This window comes from Patella vulgata, chromosome 8 (genome assembly GCF_932274485.2).
Source record: "Patella vulgata chromosome 8, xgPatVulg1.2, whole genome shotgun sequence".
In the NCBI taxonomy this organism is placed as follows: domain Eukaryota; kingdom Metazoa; phylum Mollusca; class Gastropoda; family Patellidae; genus Patella; species Patella vulgata.
In genome coordinates, this window is record NC_065886.2 from 14,942,237 (window position 1) to 14,948,241 (window position 6,005).

At 36.1% G+C, this 6,005-nt stretch overlaps 1 long non-coding RNA gene across 1 annotated transcript; it reads right to left on the minus strand.

Annotated features, from left to right (window-relative positions):
- Nucleotides 1-1,255: 1,255 nt before the first annotated feature.
- On the minus strand, nucleotides 1,256-5,424 carry LOC126830709 (uncharacterized). Its single transcript, XR_007683934.2, has 4 exons — nucleotides 5,370-5,424; nucleotides 3,892-4,033; nucleotides 2,571-2,854; nucleotides 1,256-1,593 (listed from the first exon to the last, which is right to left on the minus strand). It is a non-coding gene; the product is annotated as an uncharacterized LOC126830709 (long non-coding RNA).
- Between the last annotated feature and the right edge of the window lie 581 nt (nucleotides 5,425-6,005).

The window sequence follows — 6,005 nt, forward strand, 5'->3', positions numbered from 1 at the left end:
CTCAAATCTGTATAGTGTGCTACGAACTGTTAAGGCCTGTTTGAATACACTATGTAGTTTGACAAGAACTGTTTAAAGACCTGTGTAGATTATATATACGTGTATGTATAGTGCAGAGATGGGATTTCGCCGGTATATTTTGTTGACATGTGATTCTTAATTGTGGTATGAATTCTTCTGCTTAAATAATGATAAGAGTTATGCCCCTTTATTTTCGGTAAAATGTCCAACAAGAAAAATTTTGAAATCCCATCTGGTAAAGTGTAACAAGAACTGTTAAGGCCTGTGTAGATAATAAATATCTACATGATATATTGTATATAGTATTAATGAGATATTAAATATTTGTTGTATATTTTACTGCTTTTATACCATCAACACAAATGAGCCGCAGTGGCTAGGGTGAGAAAGGTGTTGGCTCGCTATCTAGGATCCCCCCTTCCATTCCCCTCCCCCTTCCCCCTGGTCAACTAGCTAGGGTGAGAAAAGTGTTGGCTCGCTATCCAGGATCCCCCCTTCCATTCCTCTCCCCCTTCCCCCTGGTCAACTATGTAAAAAAAAAAAATGTAATGAACGGCCACATGCTTTATCGTTTATCATCAGATGGTGGGATGGGATGGGTATTCACAGCGCGGGATAATGCTATAGACATACATCATAATTAATGTTTTGCTTCAGTGAAATTGAATCACAATGTAATCCTATTAATTCAGCAGGACGGAGGGGCTGACAAGGAAAGCTGTCTAGTCGTTCGGATGGGACGAAAAACCGAGGTCCCGTGTACACATTGGCGTGCACGTAAAAGATCCCTTGGCAGTTGGAATTCGATATAAGAGTAGGCCGTAGTGCCGCTGTCCGGGCAAAATTTCCCTCATAGCACACTGTATGGCGTATGCCCGTCTTCATTAGCCCAGGTTAGGAGCAGAAAAGTAGGACGTTAAACTCCATTTCATTTCATTTCATTTCCTATTAATTCATTATAAATATTGAGGTAAAAGGTGGTGTTGAATTTCTCTCTTTAAAAAGCTCAGTGTATATGACATGTATGCCTACGTAATTTGGAAAAGATTATGGCATTGTCAACTGTCAAATTTCCTTAACAGGAACCTGGCAAACCCCCTTCTGCAAAAATTCCTGGATCTGCCCATGCTAAGGATTGAGGCTCTGTAGCTTGACCAACCACCCATTTCTATAGCAACTGGTCGTTTCCATAGCAATGACAATTAACAATAATGTAGAATATTCTTTCTTTATTTTGAAAATAACAATATTTCCAAAAGATTTTTTATATCAAAATAACTTGTAAATATCTAATCAAATAATCGTGTATTATGACATATTCAATAAGTGATGTACTGTGGGAAATTCTTATGACATTGGCCACATCACACATACGGAGAAATTTCACTAAACTTGACTAGTTGAGTATAATGCCAAGAGACGTTCGAGCAAGGTTCCCGGTTGGACGGCACTGCTGGATGGAGCGGGAAGTGCTGCGATGAACGTTCCTCGTGATTCCATCAGTTTGTCTGTAAAGTCATCAATATCAGACACAATTATGCTCAGAATTCGAGCAGCAGACGAAAGTTGAGTCTGAAAAGATATGTTAGATTTGAGTTATAATAATACAATGATAGTGTTTAAAGTTTACATAGACATAACTAGCCAGTCTAATTAAAATTGGGGGGTTGGATCATACATGTAAGGCCTTCATTGAGTCAACTGGCGTGGTTTCGAATCCCCGGTTGTACGTGACAAGGAGTAGGGTCGCCTGTCCAACATCGTGGGTGTTACTTGCGGGGTCCTCCCACTGCTAAAGACCCCTACGCGCAAGCGAACTATTGAAATAAAATTCAAAACCATATGTTAGTCCCAAAATGACCTAGTCTAATTAAAATTATACCAACATTTTATTTATCGTCTCGGCTAGAAAGGGTCATTGAACAATCTCGCTGATCTATTGAGTACACCGGACTGTATCGCATTCTGTAGATTAGATAAATTTGAACATAACTGTTTCATAAATCCGTGGTTTGCCGTCGAAAAATATCCTATTGTTCCGTTTTGGGTCCAAAATTATGAACAAAACCACCAAGTTTTTGTTCTATATCGTGTTCACAAGCTTTAAAAGTCAGAATGTCAAACGAAAAATTACTTTGAAATTTACGATCCGAAAATGTTCAAAATCCAGAACAATCCGTCTAGTTATAAAGAAAAAATATATGTAGAATTTAGCATAAACTGGGGGATAACTTTGCGACATAACCCTACTGATTTAAAAGAAAAGGAAAACCCTTTTCATATTTCATAATGAACTTGGGACAAAACATCCACAAAGAACCTTGACCTGCCGAGTATTATCAACGATTCGTTGACGGGAAGATGGCGACAAAAAACATCAACAGTAAATGTGTAAAATAAAGCGCTCGAATTAGTTGGATAAGTATTGCTTGCCGAACTTGAATACATAAGTAAGACTAAGTCATTTAATTCAAAGAAAATATATCACGAACTCAAACTGAGATATTGTAGTTATTTATTTTTATTATTGATAAAATATTAAAACTTACCGCTTTTGTTGCCAGTGCTTCAGGTTGAGTCGCGGGTTGTTCCACTTCTTCAGAGTCGTCACCTTGCTGCTCTTCTAAAACTTCAGCTTGCTTCCTTGCAGCTTCTGCTTGAGATTGTAGGCTGATCAGTTGTGTTCTCAGCTTAGCAGCAGCATCTTTACCTGTTGTGTATAAATTACCTAAAATTGACGCCGCTGTTTCTGTAGTCGGAGCCATATTTCCACCCGTAACCGCGGCCACGGCTGCACCAGTGCCTGCTTCTGTATTACTCGGCGCAGCTGAATCTGTAAAACGATAAAAATAAAGTAATATAATATGAATATCCACGCGTGGCTGATCGAGAGGATACAGAATTAGTGCAATATAAGCTTTACGAAAATTTAGCAGTTCTTAGGGACAACACGAGAGTTTATATATATAACTACAAATACAAAGTACTGATCTAACCAGTGACACTGGAATAACTCCTGGTTCACCCAAGTGCGTTTATGTTCTTTATCTGAAATATTATTAAAACAATTCTGCACTAATATAGGACATTGCTCTGGAAATCCCCAATCTGTTGAAGTGTCTTCAAGATTTGGAACAATTAATGAAAGGTATTAAAGATGGGTTCCTGGGTACAAACTGGGTGATTTAATGGTATATATGGACTAAAAACATATATATTCAAACTAATTAATTTGTCATAATTATGCTTCAAATCCTTCTCAAACATTGTAATTGCGAAGGAATGCCCTGCTATTAAAATTCGATCAATTCTTGAAAGTCAGAGGAGAATTTATTGCATACATAAGACGATGTTGTCTTTAATCGCTTACTATTTATTACAAATATCGAATCCTAATTAAATTCTCGGATTATCCACTACCCGCGTCTTTTTCCGTCATTTTTATCTCAGAAAGTGTTGTACGTCTAACTCTTCATAGCGTTTATCACCTCGTACATCAAGCGCTCAATGTTCGCGTGTGACCTTTGACATCACGCGTGCAGCAGAAATTCTTAATCGTCGCGCTGTTGATTAGGGGAACCCTTACATTTTTGTCCTGTATACGCTCCATGAGTGTTTTTCGGGGAATCCAGTATTTTTCTAGTAAGATTGGATATGTCTACTTTCCATATATACCAAAATTGTCATACTTTTATTGAAAATAACCACCCGATAAATACTTTTCTGGGAACCCATCTTTAAGATTAAAATCGGTTTGATCTGCTCGAAAAATATGCTTAAATCGCACGGAGAGCAACATATTATACTAAGAAATAAAAACTTCCACCCGCTAACGTGTTTGGGTTTGAATTATTAATGTTTATTACTCACCCATTGATAATATTTTGACAAGTGCAGCCAGTTGTTGGGCAGTAAGGTTACCCTCTGTAGGTATTATCATAACCATGGATACAAATAATAGACATACTGACATCTGCATGTTGATGGATTGTGTGGATTTAATACTGGTAAACTATAGTAAAATAATATCAAATATTAACCTCTAAAACAACATGGTCTATTGGGTTAAATACTGGTAAACTATAATAAAATAATATGAAATATTAACCTCTAAAACAACATGGCCTATTGTGTTACTATAGTGAACATGGTCTATAGGATTTAATACTGGTAAACTATAGTAACCATGGTATATTAATACTGCTAAACTATAGTAATCTATAGGATTTAATAGTGTTGGCTTATTGGTTTTAATACGGGTAAATTATACGTGAAAAATATATATTTTGATGTGTTGTGCAAGGCAATCCTAGTATAATCTATGCAGAAGCGACAGGTGGGATTTCGGTAGCAGAACAGAAGGTCTTGAGCATTATACGGACCGAAATGGTTTCAAATGACATGCTGATTTGTAATATGACAATCGGTTTTCGTTCAAACTTATCACACGAAACCTGCGCTTGAGGTCATACACGAAACTAGTTGACGACATTTTAATTCTAATTTTGACGAATTTAGTCGAAGACACTAAGTATACTTTTAAAAAAACTTTGAGAAATATTTATTTCGTCTCCATATTCGTGCAACAATGTTCATTTAGTTTTTGTGTGTATGCAACGGATTAGAATCGCATAATTTATCAGAACACTACAGTTATCTGTATACAAAATGAAAGTCACTGTGGAAAGAGTAATCCAAACATTCTACCAAATTAACAATAACGATCCAACGCATTTCGATTAAAGTATCTTTGAATTTCCTGCAAACTACTACATTGTGGAAGTTGAATCTCCAAAAAGAACATCAGTCCGAAAATGGTTCAATTCCGTTCAGTATTTACAAAGATATGTGTAATTGAAAAATAAAATGCATGATCAGCTACTTTACGATACATTATGTAAGATTTAGATAAAGAGTTAACCATTCTTGCTATGATAGTTCGAAAGTAGATAATGTAAAATGAATAATTTGAAAATTGCATTCAAATTATTCTATTGCGAACGAAGATATTAGCCTTTGAAGGTTTGACAAGACGTGTGCAATAATTTCAAACACCGTACTGGATGTTCGAAGCAAAGTCTCGCTCCTCCATTTTTAGATTAAATCAAAATATGGCTGAACCGTTCTAATCTATTTAATCGGAGATATGCGATGCCATCGAGAGTTAATTAAGGCCTGGATCAGTTGTTTAATGTCTAATTAATAATTTAGATAACATTTCAGACCTAAAGAAAGACCTGCCATAGGCAGATTTAGCTCTTGCATAATGTATGTTTAATTAAAATTAATTTTAAATGTTCAATTCTGACTTGTAACAAAAGTATGATAAATAATCAAACTATGCTTACCTGCTGTTTTATGTTAAACTATTACTGAACTCTGCTTAAGTTGTTAATGTTTCTTTATGTATTTTATACCTATTTATATACTCTTCCGTGTGTATATATTTTTATACTGATACAGTTTCATAGACGTCAATACATCCTCGCCTCGGGGTTCTTCTTTCTCGTCATGTATTCAACACAATATTTTAATGCTTAGTGCATATGGTTACAATCGTCATTGTTACGTAATATTTACCAAAGATATCAAAGAATATTTTGTGTAGTTAGCGAAACAAACAGTCTGTAAATGACGTGGATGTTTTGGAATAACGTTTTTGGGTGTATTTTGTTCAGCCCTGTAAAAGGTATTACTGCACGTGTGAACATGTTATTGAAAACACCCTTTCGAAGCTTGACGTTATAGTTTTTGAAATTAAGGTCATCTCAATAACAAATAAACGCGTAAGATTCAACCAAATGCACCTTTGTTTTTTGGTTGTTTTTTTTATCCAAATCAGCAGAGTCTGTGTCCAACTTACATGAACATAACTCGGCAAATAATCGATGAGCGCCGTGTTTATTGCTATAGTCGACAGGCCTGTAACTGCCCCCCCCCCCTCATAGGTATACATTGTCCGTCAATTCTACAGCACCCCTGAG